Genomic DNA, 15,603 nt, shown 5'->3' with positions numbered 1-15,603 from the left:
AATGGCTCAGGTTTTCAAAAGATCATTTCAAAACCGACCTCAGTAAAATCTTAATAATATTAACAATAATAAAAAAAAAAAACGAGTTTCAAAAGGGCATTTTCTTTGATAGAGGGCAAACTTCCTAGTGCTTTAGCACCACCTAGTGTCTATGTGTGCACGCCCCTGATTGGCAGCTCTCCATGAGTAATACTACTTTCAGGTCATGGCGAGAAACACCATTTTGTAATGGATAGCTCTATGTTTATATCTTTCAGTTTTCTCTCCTCAGTTTTCTGACAAGAAATCACTTGGAACAAATTTCAAATTAGACTTTATAAGGTTTCTTTTTAATAATTTACTCCCTTTTTTATATTTTATTTAGTTATTGTTTGTCCTGAAATCTTTACTCTTATTATTCATGCTGTAAGTTTGTAACTTCCATTTAAACCAGGTTCGGTCAGATTGCTAAACTGTCTGGACAAAAGGCCTTATGAGGTCCTTTGCATTTAACTCTGTCCTCCCTGCAGGTAATCTGGAACTGGGTCCTCCGCCTCTGCTTCCTCAAATCTCGTCTGACGGGTTAAGCAGGTTCTCCAATATCCATTCAAAGTACATGTAGCAATGATGTGCCTGTCTCCAATTCATTCATAAAATTTCCAAAAGAGGAAACAGGTTTTAAACATTCATAGTATCAGTTACAGTAGTAGGCATTCAAAATTTCCCCACTTTCTTTGATGGGTCCTTGGCTGGTCCTCTACAATTCATTTTCAATTAAACATCAATATTTGTACTAAAATTTTCTTTCTGTCATGATTTGTGGACATTAAGATCTAAAGATAAGCGCCATCTCCTGGTCAGGCTCTGTAATTCAGTGAAAGGGTGGAGTCAGATAAAAAAAAATGGACGCCAAGGAGAAGTCCACTGGATGGAAGTGTGATGAGGTTTCGCTGGGAGTGGAAGGGGAGTAGGCTGGCGTTTGACTGGGAAGGGCCATTTTGAATGACTGCCATTGTAAATTCAAGCTTAAACGATGCTGAGAACAATAACAAGACAGCGGCATTTGGAAAATACAGTAGAATATCTGCAAGTAATTGGTGTAAAAAGTCACTCGCAGGATTTGTTTAATTTTTCTATGGAACATTGCTGCATTTCAATGAGTAATATAATGTTACAGATGATAAAGAATTTCAAAAGGATTGATTTGTCGCTGTGGAGACACTACAATCATATTTGAATGTAAAATTATATAAGTGTGTATTTTAACTATTAAGAGGTTAGTTCTATTCATACATTTAGATTTCCATGAACAAACACCAGGACTTTGATGGTGCAGACAAAAGTAAAACCTAATCTTAGTTTGATTCTAGTAAGTCCCTGGTTTGCAAAATGACAAATGCTAATGCTGATAATATCAATCATTATCAAACAAACACCTTGTATCTCCAAACCTGGAGTTTTTCATGAAATGAAAATGCAGCCTAGCATCTAAATGTAACATCATGTAGTTTGGTCAAGGCAAAATGCTCAAAAATGCACATTCTTTTTCAGTCAATGTCATTGAAAGACAAAACACACAGATCAGAGGTGCGTTCAGCAAAGCAGATTTTAACAAGAAAACTGAAATACATATAGAGACAGGTTTTTTTTTTCCCAACAGCAACTGTAGGTTGTGTTGACAAAAATATTCTTTGGTGCCTGATATTTTATAGGATTTGCTAAAAGCAGCTCAACATTATTTTGATTTAAAAAAAATAATTTAAATAAAGAAACTTCTATGTTTAATTTATCTTTCAAACTTAAAAAAAAAAAATAAAGATCCATTTTTTACGTTGTGTCTAGAGTCTATCTCTGTGCACAAATTTTTTCAGCTCAGGCAACTATATTTTGGTTTTACTGATAAAATAGGCAATAAGCATGTCTTTGGTCAACTTTGTTTTCCTATCTACAGAGGATAATCTGCAGTTTCTGATAATTTATAGTGAAAACAGGTACTGAGAACAGACAGTACTTTAAAAGCCGGGCATACACTGGGATATTTTCAATCATTCAATTGTATTTGATCATATCAGATATGCTCAGATATGATCTTTGATCTCCTCCTCCATTTTAGATGTGATTAATCTATCTCTGTTACAGGGATATGTACCTAAAGCTTTTAAGGTTGCTGTAATTAAACCTCTGCTTAAGAAACCATCTCTTGACCCAGATGACTTGGTGAATTATAGACCTATATCCAATCTTCCTTTCTTATCTAAAATTCTTGAGAAAGTAGTTGCCAAACAAGTGTGCGATCACTTCCACCATAATGAACTTTTTGAAGAGTTTCAGTCTGGCTTTAGAGCTCATCATAGCACTGAAACAGCTCTGGTGAAAGTCACTAATGATATTCTCATGGCCTCAGATAATGGACTTGTATCTGTGCTCGTCCTGTTGGATCTTAGTGCTGCATTTGATACAGTTGACCATAATATTCTTTTAGAAAGACTTGAATATTTTGTTGGAATTAAAGGAACAGCACTAGACTGGTTTAAATCTGATCTACCTGATAGATTTCAGTTTTTTCACATTAATAACAAATCTTCCTCATGCTCACAGGTTACCTGTGGAGTACCACAGGGATCAGTGCTAGGACCAATTCTCTTTACTTTATACATGCTCCCAATTGGTAGAATTATTAGACAGCATGGGATTAATTTCCACTGTTATGCTGATGATACCCAGCTATATCTGTCTATAAATCCAGATGAAGCTAACCCATTACATAGATTACAGGCATGTCTTGAAGACATAAGAACCTGGATGACTCTCAACGTTCTCCTTCTGAATGCAGACAAAACAGAAGTTATAGTCTTTGGACCAGAGTCTCAATCACTTCATTTGGATGGGATTAAACTGATTTCAGATAATAAAGTAAAAAATCTTGGTGTTATTTTTGATCAGGACCTGTCATTTAAATCCCATATCAAAGAGGTTTCTAGAATTTCCTTCTTTCATCTGAGGAACATTGCAAAAATTAGAAATATCCTGTCCAGGGGTGATGCTGAGAAACTAGTCCATGCATTTGTTACTTCAAGGCTGGACTATTGTAATTCTTTACTATCAGGAAGTCCACAAACTGTAGTTAAAAGCCTTCAGCTGATCCAAAATGCTGCAGCCAGAGTTCTGATGAAAATGAAAAAGAGAGATCATATCTCTCCTATCCTGGCTTCTCTTCATTGGCTTCCTGTTAAATCCAGAATAGAATTTAAAATCCTCCTTCTCACATATAAAGCCTTAAATGGCCAAGCTCCATCTGATATCAGAGATCTGATTGTTCCTTATGTTCCTAACAGAGCACTTTGCTCTCAATCTGCAGGTTTACTAGTGGTTCCTAGAATTTCTAAAAGTAGAATGGGAGGCAGGTCTTTTAGTTATCAGGCTCCTCTCCTGTGGAACCAACTACCAGTTTTAGTCCGTGATGCAGACACCCTGTCTTCTCCACCTCGTCTGTTCCTGTTTAGCTGTGACACCATCTGCTGCCATCAACACCCTTGTGTATAGATGTTGGATATCAGCCTGTTTTCCAGTGTAGTCCTGTTTCTCTGACTGTGACTAACTGGATGTGCTCTCTTCATCCTCTGGCATGGGAGCTGGCTCGGAGCTCGTCTGCCTGGCTGTGGGTTTCCTGGGCGGGGCCTTTTACAGCTGCTTTTTCTATGTCTGCTTCTGTCTCCTTGAACCCCAGTCGGCCTCAGCAGATGGCCGCTCACACTGGGCCTGGTTCTGCTGGAAGTTGTCGCTGCTAGCATGCTTAGTGTGAGGGATTGCTGAAGAGTCAATGAGTCGATGCAATCAGCTGGTTTTCCTTAGATAGAAAACTTTGAATCAATCTGACTGGATGATCTGATGAACTGTAAAGTGCCTTGAGATGACATGATGTGAATTGGCGCTATAGAAATAAATGGAACTGAATTGAATTGAATCAGGATTTGGCATAAATAACATCAGAGTTAAATGCTACCTTGTAGCTATATCTCATGGGTGGTACAGTAGTACCCAAAATAACCTTCCTAGGCAAACGCCCTGTGACTTCCAGCAAAACCCCCTCCAACTTGCAGCCAGGCCTTCTCCTGGGTGTGCATATTTTTTTACTCTGACTCAAGCCTTTCACTGAATCACAGGGTCTTACCAGGAGATGATGACAGAAAGAACATTTTAGTACAAAGATAGATGTTTAAAAAGGAATTCTAGGGGACCAGCCAGGGAAAGTGGGGACATTTTGAACGGCTACTACTGTAAATATTAGTCTAAATTGATCATTACCAGAACCTACCTAAGCATCGCTGCTGGCCCTCTAGACCCGTGGTAACCAATTAAAAATCAGCAGGGTCCGAATAAAGAAAATCCTCAACCAGTAAAGTTCCGAAGACATTTTTAATGATCTGTTACTTTAAACAGAATTTAATACTGAAATAAAATGGAGTTTATGCATCCATACATTGAATTTTTAAATAAAAAAAAATATAAAAAAAAAGATTTTTTTTCCATTTTAAACTCTAAAGTGTTTTTAGAAGTAGAGAACAACAACCTTTTCAGTTTTGTTTATAGACAATTTCCTGATTCCCATATTTTCTCAAACCCCTGAACTGATGGTTTGTTATTTTCTTTCTTTTTTCTGTCTTAATGTTGGCAGTGGGCTTTAGGCTGCCCTGCAAGGCTTTAAACCTGGGTTTAAATGGAGACTAAGCCATTCTAAAGCACATATCAAGGTGCCTATTTTGAGCCTGGATCCAGATTTATTGTTGATTCTGTTCATGGTGGAGAATCCTGCTTCACAGCAGCAGGTTGAGCCAAACATCCTCTAAATGTTCAGGCTCCGCTCCGGTCCAGTCAGGTCAAGATCCGCCATTGCAATCGCACCAAACAGGAAAAGAACGGTGAGAAGATCCGGTTTGTCAAAGTAAAATATAGTAAAAACTGATCGGTAACTACAAGTTAGTGCATAATTCTAATATATTCCGAAAAACTAACAGCGTTCATTGATTGATGCAAACTATTGGTACTTCAACAGACCAGGAAGCAGATTTCTCATCTCCATCAGAACCCGCACATATGCTGATAGGTTTTTTTTTAAATATGCCATATTAAAGGCGTTCATTTCTGCATGTTTTGCTCCTATGGATTTAATCTTAATGACGCACATGCTCTCCTCGAGCTCCGAGGATAAGTCTGAGTGGAGCAACATGGGAGGAACAGCAAAGACTGTAGGATTTGCTTTACGTAGGAGGTCTGGAGCGCTGCGGGGCGGAGCTGTGACGCAGGATGTGGGATTTCAGGGTAACAGGAGACGTGGAACAAGTGACGTTTAGACACTGTCGTCAGACAACATGCAGTAATTTATAAATGTTTTAAATCAGATTGGGTCCAGATTAGCCAGCAGGTGGATCCGGATCCGGATCGCAGTCCGCTATTCCGTGACCTCTGCTTTAGACCTTTGTGCTCACAGTGTACCCATCTTCTAAAAGTTTCTTTTTGCAAGACAATGCACCAAGACCCAGTTTTGCATGAAGGACGTGCAGCCAAAAAAATTGTGATGCTATCTGGATCAAAATCTTATTGGGCCATTGAGGGGCAATATCTATCTTTACCTTAATATGTAAGCCCAGCTAACTCCACTAAACCTCCCACAGAGGTGCATCATGGCACCGCCCACATAGAGTTTTAGAGCAGTAAAACACCACAACACACGTTTCTCTTTCTCTTTCTATGAAGCTGCCCGGAGTTTACATTGGAAGAGGGAGCCACCATGGCGCCAGGCCCAAGGCCCAGATCCAGAATGACCAAGACCAAGTTAACATTTCATAAACGAACTGCTGTGAGACAGACCGTTTGTTTCAGAACTTGCAGACCCAAACTGGAGGTGAAAGCCTTCTAAGGAAGCCTTTTCCTTGTGTGTCACGTGGGAATAAGGAAACCTTTCCCTTTCTTTGAGCCTGCCATGCTAAGCTGCTAACTACTCAAGGAAACTCAAACTTTCCAACACATTCATGGGCAGAGGTATAAGGTCTAGCCCAGGGACAGCTTCAAGTTTATCAATATGTCTTTTGAGGATTTTGATCATTCATGTGTTTACTAAAAAATAAAGACAGAGCTAACAGGATGGATAGCATGGTATGCTATGCTACAGTAGCTTTATTTCACAAAGGGTTTAAACAGTGATATAATGTTAATGTTCATTAGTTTTCTCATATGCTCTTTACATTTGGATGCCCAAATTTTGACCAACAGTCATTTAACTGAATCCCTATGCCTATTCACTGCTAGCTCATTCAAAGAGGGTATCATTTAAGGGGTAAGAATCATTTAACTAAAGGCTATGGGTTCCTATGGAAGCAGATACTCTTTCACGGTGTTTTCCCAGAGAAAACAAGTTAATTTTCAAATTTTCCAAAGATAACGAAAGCCGTTTTTTTTGTGATAACGAGATGATAATTTTCCCATTAGAAAGCCATTTTCACGTTATAACGAGATGATTGATGTGTGTTAAAACTCATTGCATTCTCCAATACTACAATAGCAGGAGAGGATTTATATATATATAAATCATGGCAGCCTATGTTTAATTCTGTAAATAATCCTGTGTTGAACTTTGGCTTCCACTTCTGATTAATAAGCAATTAGGCCTTTGCCTCCTGGTATTTTCTGAACAGCCCCGTTGTTACGCCTGTAACAGGTATAAGATGCATTAAGCCCCAAAATTAGTCCAGATATACTGTATAAACTGTATATTAAAAAACAGTCAGATTTGTTTCTACTGTATTCCATGAAATCCAGTCATCCACCACAACCTGACAATGAGTGAAAATCAAAATTAAGCCTAAAAAACTGCTTATTTGCGCACATACGATACGACTGCACAACTTGGGGCCCCGATGACATGGATGGACAGGGCTGTTAGCCAGCCTCATTTATTACTCATACAGGTTCATCATCTCATTATCTAAAGAAATAACAGTTTTGTTGCAAAAATGTGAAAAAAACAATTCATCGATACTGAGATAGTTATGTCATTATGAGAAGGCAAAGGGGAAAAAAAGGCCTAAACATGTTTTATTCACCTCATGGATTTGCATTGTGAATTGTTTGAAAACATTCTAATCGCTCTATATTAGTGAAAAGCTAATTTAGTCACATCCAAAATTCTTCAAGATAAACTTTGGTTGTCAACCATGTTCCTCTGTGTACATAGTAGCTTAGTTTAGTTGAGTTTCACTATGTCACGTTTTGGTAGTGGTTTAGAGGACCCAAATGCAGAGGCGAAGAGGCTGAGGTGATTTCTTGTAGTTTTAATGCAAACAATAATAACAGAGGCAAAATCCAAAAATCCAACCAGAAATGTAACACAGACCAGAACCATGGAGATATCAGGGGAAAACACGCACAATGAGCCAGGGAGAGACGAGGAGAGCAGAGAACAGCAACGACAGGAACAGCAACAACAAGGAGTGACTGCAGAGGGAGAGTATATGCTGCTGACTGAGACAATGGCAGGGCTAACGAGCTGACAAGGAGCAGGTGTGAGGAGACAACGAGGGAGCCAAGGGGAAATGAACACACACAAGAGGGCAACAGAAAAACCTGAGAACTAACAAATCTAGAAACTACAACAAAATAGGATTTAAACCAATAAAACTAGGAAACATGGAGCAAAGTAAAGCACAACAGAACTAAAACCATGACACACTAGTCTTAAATCACAACACTGAAATATGTTTGACTTGGAGCTGAATGATTTTTGTTAATAAACTCTTATATTTTGAACAGAAGTTGTTGTGAATGTCTTCCGAATATGAGCAGTTATCTCTTTGACCACGATATAGGATGTGTCTTCATATGACAGGCCCAATAATGTCTGATTAAATAACATATTTACCACCCCCACCGGGGTGGGCAATAAATATATTAAAGTTGCACAACAATCTTTAAGGAAAATTTCCTGCACTTTGGTCAATCTATGCCAAATGGTAAGGCAATTCTTAAAGGGGATTTAAGCCGGTAAAAAGGTTTACCTAATAAATTGGCTGGTTGTTTATGTGTACGTAGCAAGGATATGGGTTTTTTCTACAGGTGTATCTTTACAGGTGTTGGTTTGTATAGTTTAGTATCCACCAGGATTTAGACATTGTTAAAGATTTGTTCAAAACACAACAGTGTGTTGCTCGCAGGTTGTCATGTTGTGTTTGTGCCTGCAGCTGCAAACATGCATGCAAAAACATGATGCAATGCATCATGTTATCCAGATGATGAACAATAGATCCGTTACGCAGCAATGGTACGTTTTTTTATTTTTTTTTCATGCGGTTTAGATCCAATCTGTGCTTGTCTGCTCTACTGATATTCCTCCATCTCCAAGCCCATAATTGGTCATATCTCCTACAATCAGCCAACCACAGACGCCCGACCTCCATCAGATGGACATTATAAAACCAGAAACTTTTCATTCATTATAAAATCTCTGGTTTCTGTAACGATAAAGGCTTTTATTGTCCCGTCATATGAAATTAGAATCTTTTGTCAGATTAAATACACATTTTTAAAATAATAATCTATAAGCAGGTGTTACATTTTTTATTAAGTCCACATTTCTTATATGACTTGTTTCATTTGTAAGACGATAATCAATAAACAATTATCAGAATTAAAGCCTCAAGAACTATTTGTATATGTGTAATTGATTGATGTTTTGCACTTAATGAATTGAATAACTGACATTAATAGAATATTTAGATTTACTAAAAATGAATGTCAGTTAAAGAATAAATGGAAATAAACTAAAAGACCACATGTACTGAATAACTTCAGTTCTACACATCACCACTTTTCATACATGGTGGGGCTGGTGCCTATCTCCAGCAGTCTCTGGGTGAAGGGTAAAGTCCTTGGCAAAGATGGTTAGCTTAATTTGTGTGTCTAAAGGTAATTTTTGTTCCCTTAGGTGTAAGTGTGCGCATGGTTGTATATTCTTTGCTGCCCCATGAAAGACTGGCGACCTGTCTCACAGAGAGAACCCACGGGTGTAAGGTGGAAGCATGCAAACTCCATAAACTCCATGAAGGCAGATGCTAGGTCAGGAATCAAACACAGGACCTTTGCGCAACAGTCCTGAGGCAACAGTTCTACAAATTTCACCACCATACAACTCCACCAGCTCTTTCAGATTTTATATGAACCAAGTTCATGTAATATTGTTCTGGCCTGGATAAGATCAAGCTCATTAGACCAAATTAACTTCTTTTGAGCACTGGTTCAGGGTGGTAAAGAAAGACTATGGGAGGAAGATGGAGGAACAACTGGCACAGAGCAACGTCAGAGATGTGTGGAGGCGTCTCAAGAATATCTCTGGATTTGGGCAGAGGACCTCCAGCAGGGCCAGCAGGGCTGCAGACAGTAACACCAAGTTTGCAGATGAGTTAAACAGATTTTTCACCCGGTTTGACTCCCCTCACACCAGCCCCATCCCTGTCCTCAACTCTAAACACATCTACAACCCCCAGGCCACCAGAGACCTACCCTCCCCCTAAACGCCACTCTCAGCAACGGCTGACCCAATCACACCCTCCGTCCTGCCTCTCTCCCCCCTCACAGTCACTTCGAATGCAGGTGAGAGGCCAGGCCATCCTGACCAGACGGCATCCCCCCCCCCCAAGTCTGCTGAGGAATTGTGTTGATGAGCTCTGCAAGGTCCTCAGCTACATCTTCAACCTGAGCCTCAGCCTGTGGGTGGTCTCCACTCTCTTGAAGACCTCTTGTGTAGTACCGGTTCCCAAAATGCCGCACGCAGAGGAAGTGGCCGGCTTTAGACCAGTCACCCTGACTTCCCACCTGATGAAGACACGGGGCGCCTCATCCTAGCTCACCTACACACCATGATCAACCCCACCCTGGACACGCTGCAGTTAGCTTACAGACCTTACATCAGAGTGGAGGATGCCATGATTTACCTGCTACAGCAGGTGTTCAACCACCTGGAGACATTCTGGGAGCGCAGTGAGAGTCTTTTCTTTGACATTTCCAGCGTTTTCAAGACCCTCAGACCAGATCTGCTGAGGGGGAGAATATTGATTGGTCATCATGAACTTTGTGGACTGGTGTGAGAACCACCTGTGTCTTAACACCAGTAAGACCAAAGAGATGGCGATCGACTTCAGGAGAAGACCCCCACCTCAATCCCCAGTTATTGTTCAGGGGCAGGACATAGAAACTGTGGAGAGTTTCAAATACCTGGGTGTATTAAACTGACTAGAAGGGCTAGAGCCGCCTCCGTCCACCTCCTGAGGAGGCTGAGGTCCTTTGGAGTGAGCAGGCCCCTGCTTTAAACCTTCGATAACTCTGTGGTGACATCAGTCCTCCTCTACGCTGTTGTCTGCTGGGCCCCTGGCAGCGCGGAGTGGGACAGAAAGAGACTGAACAAACTGGAGAGAAAGGCTGTTTCTGTCCAAGGCTGTACTCTGGACTCAGTGGAGGAAGTGGCTGAGAGGACGGAGCTGTCCAAGCTTCCATCCATCATGGACACCACCTTCCACCCTCTGCACCAGACTGTAGAGGTGCTGAGCAGCTCCTTTAGTCAAAGACTTTTACACCCTGTTTGTAAAAAGGCGTGCATTCATCCCTGCTCCCACCAGACTCTACAAAGCAACACTACGACGGCAATAACTTTTGCAATTTATAATGTGCAATTACTGTTTAATACCCTGTGCAATAACCTGTTTCTGTATTTTTGATACCTTGTGGAATAGCTATATACAAATATCCATCTATATAAATACCCATATAAATATACACAAACATTCTGCAGTATTTGTCAATTCGTTCTGCTTTTTCTCATAGTAGCTTCATCTGGTCTGTTCCTGTTTGGCTGTGACTCCATCCTGGAAAGAAACGTCAGCTGTGCTGCTGCCATCAACACCTTTGTTTATAGATGTTGGAGCTTGGCCTGTTTTCCAGTGTAGTCCTGTTTCTTTGACTGTGACTAACTGGATGTGCTCTCTTCATCCTCTGACCTGGGAGCTGGCTCGGAGCGTTTCCTGGACGTGTCATGATAGCAGCCTTGATGGCTGATCTAATTACTCACCTCACTCACCTGCCGAACCCTACCTGCTCACTGATTATCATTCATCTTATACACCTGGTCCTTCTGCTTTATATACGGTTCAGCCCAGCTATCCGGGCCAGATCATTGATTATGTTTGTTTGTTTCAGTTCGGAGATCATAGCTTATTTCCCGAGTTCATGCTCCCATACTCGGAGACCAGTGTTAGAGTGTTTTCCCCTGAGAGAGCTCAGTGGAGGGAGGCAGTTAAAAGTTCCATGGTTGTCCTCATGTCGTGTCTTGTTCTGCCACTCAACTGCTGAGTCTACATGTCTGCATATGAGCGTGTCTGCCTGAGCTCTCTGTTGGAGTCCTGGGATCCTGAACCTGCCTGTACTTTCTGTGGACTTTTGGAATCACGGATCTGCCTGTTCCGGTTCTGGTCAGAACCCCTGGTCGGGCTGCGGACTCCTGGATCTCAGAACTGTCCTATTCTTGACTGTTTCCCTGACCTGGCTTGGATTTCGGCCTGTTTTCCTTACATAGAAAACTTTGAATCAATCTGACTGTATGATCTGGTTGAACTGTAAAGTGCCTTGAGATGGCATGTTGTGAATTGGCGCCATATAAATAAACTGAATTTAATTATGAAGATTGTTGTACTGTTCTTGAGTGAAAACACTAAATAGGTTAGAAAATAGACACCAATGTCCATGTCATTTAACTGTTCCACTTCACTTTATTCATTCAACATATGTTCAAACCTTTTTCTCAAAGCATCAAACTTCTCAGAACGTGGTCAAGTTTTTGTTTTTTTTGATAAAAGCTAAATATATATTTTAGTTTTTGCTAAATAGTGTCAATTATTTTTGTTGTTCTTTAAAATATTTAGTTTTTTGTAGCAAGGTCAGTTAAGAGGTTAGGTCAGATAGGCTCATCCTAACTCTGGAGAAGATTTAGAACAAGTTTCTCTTGAAAGCAACCTTTGCACTCAATCCATTTTCCTTCAAGTATGTCACCATTTAATAAAAGAAAACATTTGTGTCATTGATTAGGATTTATTGATAAAAAGCATTGTTTTAACAAATACATTTATTTATTTTTACAAAATCATCCTAAACAGAATTAGTAGCAACATGCACCGCATGAATAGAAAACATATTTTCGTTGCATAATATTTATTATGTATACTTTGAAACAATCAATATCTGTGCTTTTCAAAAAAACATGGCATGTACCAGTCATGCCTGGAGCTTCCATTGAAAAACACAAGCTAACTTCCTGGTCAGTGCCTGTGAGCTCACTGCCTGTATGATTTTATAACAAGCTGATGTTATGTGTGCTGACTGCAGTGTTGGGTTTTTATCAGTTAATGACGAAGAGATAAGAAGAATGCAGCTCTCCTCTCCAACGGACATATGAGACAGAAGAGGAAGGAAAGAGACCCAACTGTGCTTAATCCACCTGTTTGAGGTTGCGACTGGATAGCCTCTCTGTTTACATGTTCTGGTGTTATATGGTCAAGATTTTCTACAGATATTTTAACCAGGAAAGTCTACAAATATCTGTGCTTCCTGGGAATTTCTTTGCAACAGATACACTTATCTGCCTTTTGTTACCTCGTTTGAAGCATATCTTTCTTGTGGGAGAGTCGATAAAAGAAGGGGGAAAAAAAAGTGGCACAAAAACTACATTGATAAAAGGTGAATTTACTTGAGGAGGCTTAAAGGAATAGGGTGCTTAAATTTCAAAAGATCTAAGTCTCTATCTCAGCCATAGAGTGGCAACTCCAGAAAGTTTACATAGGAGGGAGGGCTGGCACACCAAAATGAAAACTAACGACTGACTCAAAACAATGCTATAATAAATTCAACTCTATGATCTGGTGAACTGTAAAGAGCCTTGAGATGACATGCGTTGTGAATTGGCGCTGTAGAAATAAACTGAATTGAATTGGATAATTATAGCCCCATTTACACTACCCTTGAAAAACCGTGCCGAGACCGGTCCGAGCTCAGTAACTGAGATAACTTATCGAGTGTAAATGGAAGGCAAACTGAACTGAACCGAGCTAGACACAACCGAACCAAGCTAACGGCTCGGTTCTCTGATAACAAGAGTGCATGAGCAGAACGCGTCATCTCCGTCTGGCAGTAGTTACCGTAGTTGGCGGTAATGCCTCTCCGGAAGTTGCTTGCCAACCAACACAAAACATAAGAAGAAGAACAACTATAAGCAACAATCGAAATCTTCTCCACGCAACATTTTAAATAATGGCATTTTAAACACTAACACCGAAGTACAGTAATAATAATCAAGCATAACTTTCTAAATCTGACGGGCGCCGCCATTTTGATTTGCTTGATTCCCTCCTTCTTCGTCTTCTTCTTCTTGTGTTTTATGGCGGCTGGCAAACAACTTTTGGTGCATTACCGCCACCAACTGCTTGATTTCCTCCTTCAATACTGGCAGTAATACCGCAGATCGTCACTAGGAGGCGAGGAACCGAGATAGCGTGATGTGAAAACGGTCGTCAGAACCGAGCTCGGCCTGGTTAACTGATCCGAGCTCGGCCCGATCTCGGCATGGATCGGTTTTTCAAGGGTAGTGGAAATGGGGTAATTGTGCTATTACAAATTCTATGAAAGGAATTACAAAACATATCATAGAAGATTTTTCTCTTATTTTTACAAATCTACATATTTTAGGCTACTGCCGACCTGGTCGGATTTTACGCTGTCTTCATGAGGTCGAAGGGAACAACTAATAATATGTATTGATACTTTGTGTGGACACAGCACATGGAAGCAACATATTCAACTCACGTATACCCAGAAACCCACTACATATACAGCTTCCTTTACATATGGATATTAGACACACACCTTATATAGACCAATGGACCAGTTACAACACGTGTCAACAAATGTTTGGCACAAGTGGAACCCCGTACAATTTCTTATTATTTGCGTATTTTTTCAACAGCTCACTCATGTTGAACCAAGCTAAATTTGAGTCTTCTTTCCACAGCAATCATTTCCACACTTTACATAAATGCTTTACATAAACTGTCAAAATGGAGCAGTGTAATTGCTCCATTTTAAGAGTTTTTATAGTATTCATACCAAAAAGGTTTTTAAAAAAAAACAATCCAATGGACTTTGTTTCCAAGTTTGCAGACATTTCGTTTCTGATCCAGCAAGATTTTTCAATTTAAAATGTCAGAAATAGTGTTGAGTTCCAAGTTTGCCCAAAATCTTGTTGTTGCTTAGAAAATGTGCAAATTGAACCAGAAGAACTGGTCCACCCCTTTGGGATGGGAATCGTTTGGCTTCTTTCATAGCCTGCAATGCCCCATACCTGTCTATGTCTCTGAAAAGGGTGTCATTATGGGCAATGGTTAGCCTGGCTGCCCAGGCTAGGATTTTGTCCCCTGCATGGGGTGGTGGATTGACATATCTCCTGGGAGCTCTGCTAATCTGGTCTGGACTGATTACTGGTCTTGGCTGGTTACTAGTCCTTGCTGATCACTGGTCTGGACTGATCACTGGTCTGGACTTATCACTGGTCTGGGCTGGTCACTGGTCTGGGCTGGTCACTGGTCTGGCCTGGTGACTGGTCTTGGCTGGTCACTGGTCTGGACTGGTGTCTGGTCTTGGCTGGTTACTAGTCTTGGCTGATCACTGGTCTGGACTGATCACTGATCTGGGCTGGTTACTGGTCTGGACTGGTGACTGGTCTTGGCTGATCACTAGTCTGGACTGATCACTGGTCTGGGCTTCTCACTGGTCTTGACTGATCACTGGTCTGGGCTGGTCACTGGTCTGGACTGGTGTCTGGTCTTGGCTGGTTACTAGTCTGGACTGATCACTGGTCTGGGCTGGTTACTAGTATGGACTAGTGACTGGTCGGGACTGATCACTGGTCTGGGCTTGTCACTGGTCTGGACTGATCACTGGTCTGGGCTGGTTACTGGTCTGGACTGCTGACTGGTCTTGGCTGAACACTGGTCTGGACGAATCACTGGTCTGGACTGGTGACTGGTCTTGGCTGATCACTGGTTTGGACGGATCACTGGTCTGGGCTGGTTACTAGTCTTGGCTGGTCACTGGTCTGGACTGATCACTGGTCTGGGCCTGTCACTGGTCTGGGCTGGTTACTAGTCTTGGCTGGTCACTGGTCTGGACTGATCACTGGTCTGGGCTTGTCACTGGTCTGGACTGATCACTGGTCTGGGCTGGTTACTGGTCTGGACTGGTGACTGGTCTGGGCTGGTTACTAGTCTGGACTGATCACTGGTCTGGGCTGGTTACTAGTATGGACTGGTGTCTGGTCTTGGCTGGTTACTAGTCTGGACTGATCACTGGTCTGGGCTGGTCACTGGTCTGGACTGGTGTCTGGTCTTGGCTGGTTACTAGTCTGGACTGATCACTGGTCTGGGCTGGTTACTAGTATGGACTAGTGACTGGTCGGGACTGATCACTGGTCTGGGCTTGTCACTGGTCTGGACTGATCACTGGTCTGGGCTGGTTACTGGTCTGGACTGGTGACTG

This window comes from Cyprinodon tularosa, unplaced genomic scaffold, assembly GCF_016077235.1.
Source record: "Cyprinodon tularosa strain WSP-4 unplaced genomic scaffold, ASM1607723v1 ctg800, whole genome shotgun sequence".
Lineage (NCBI taxonomy): Eukaryota > Metazoa > Chordata > Actinopteri > Cyprinodontiformes > Cyprinodontidae > Cyprinodon > Cyprinodon tularosa.
The sequence above is the reverse complement of the archived record's forward strand: the minus strand, read 5'-3'. Positions refer to the sequence as shown.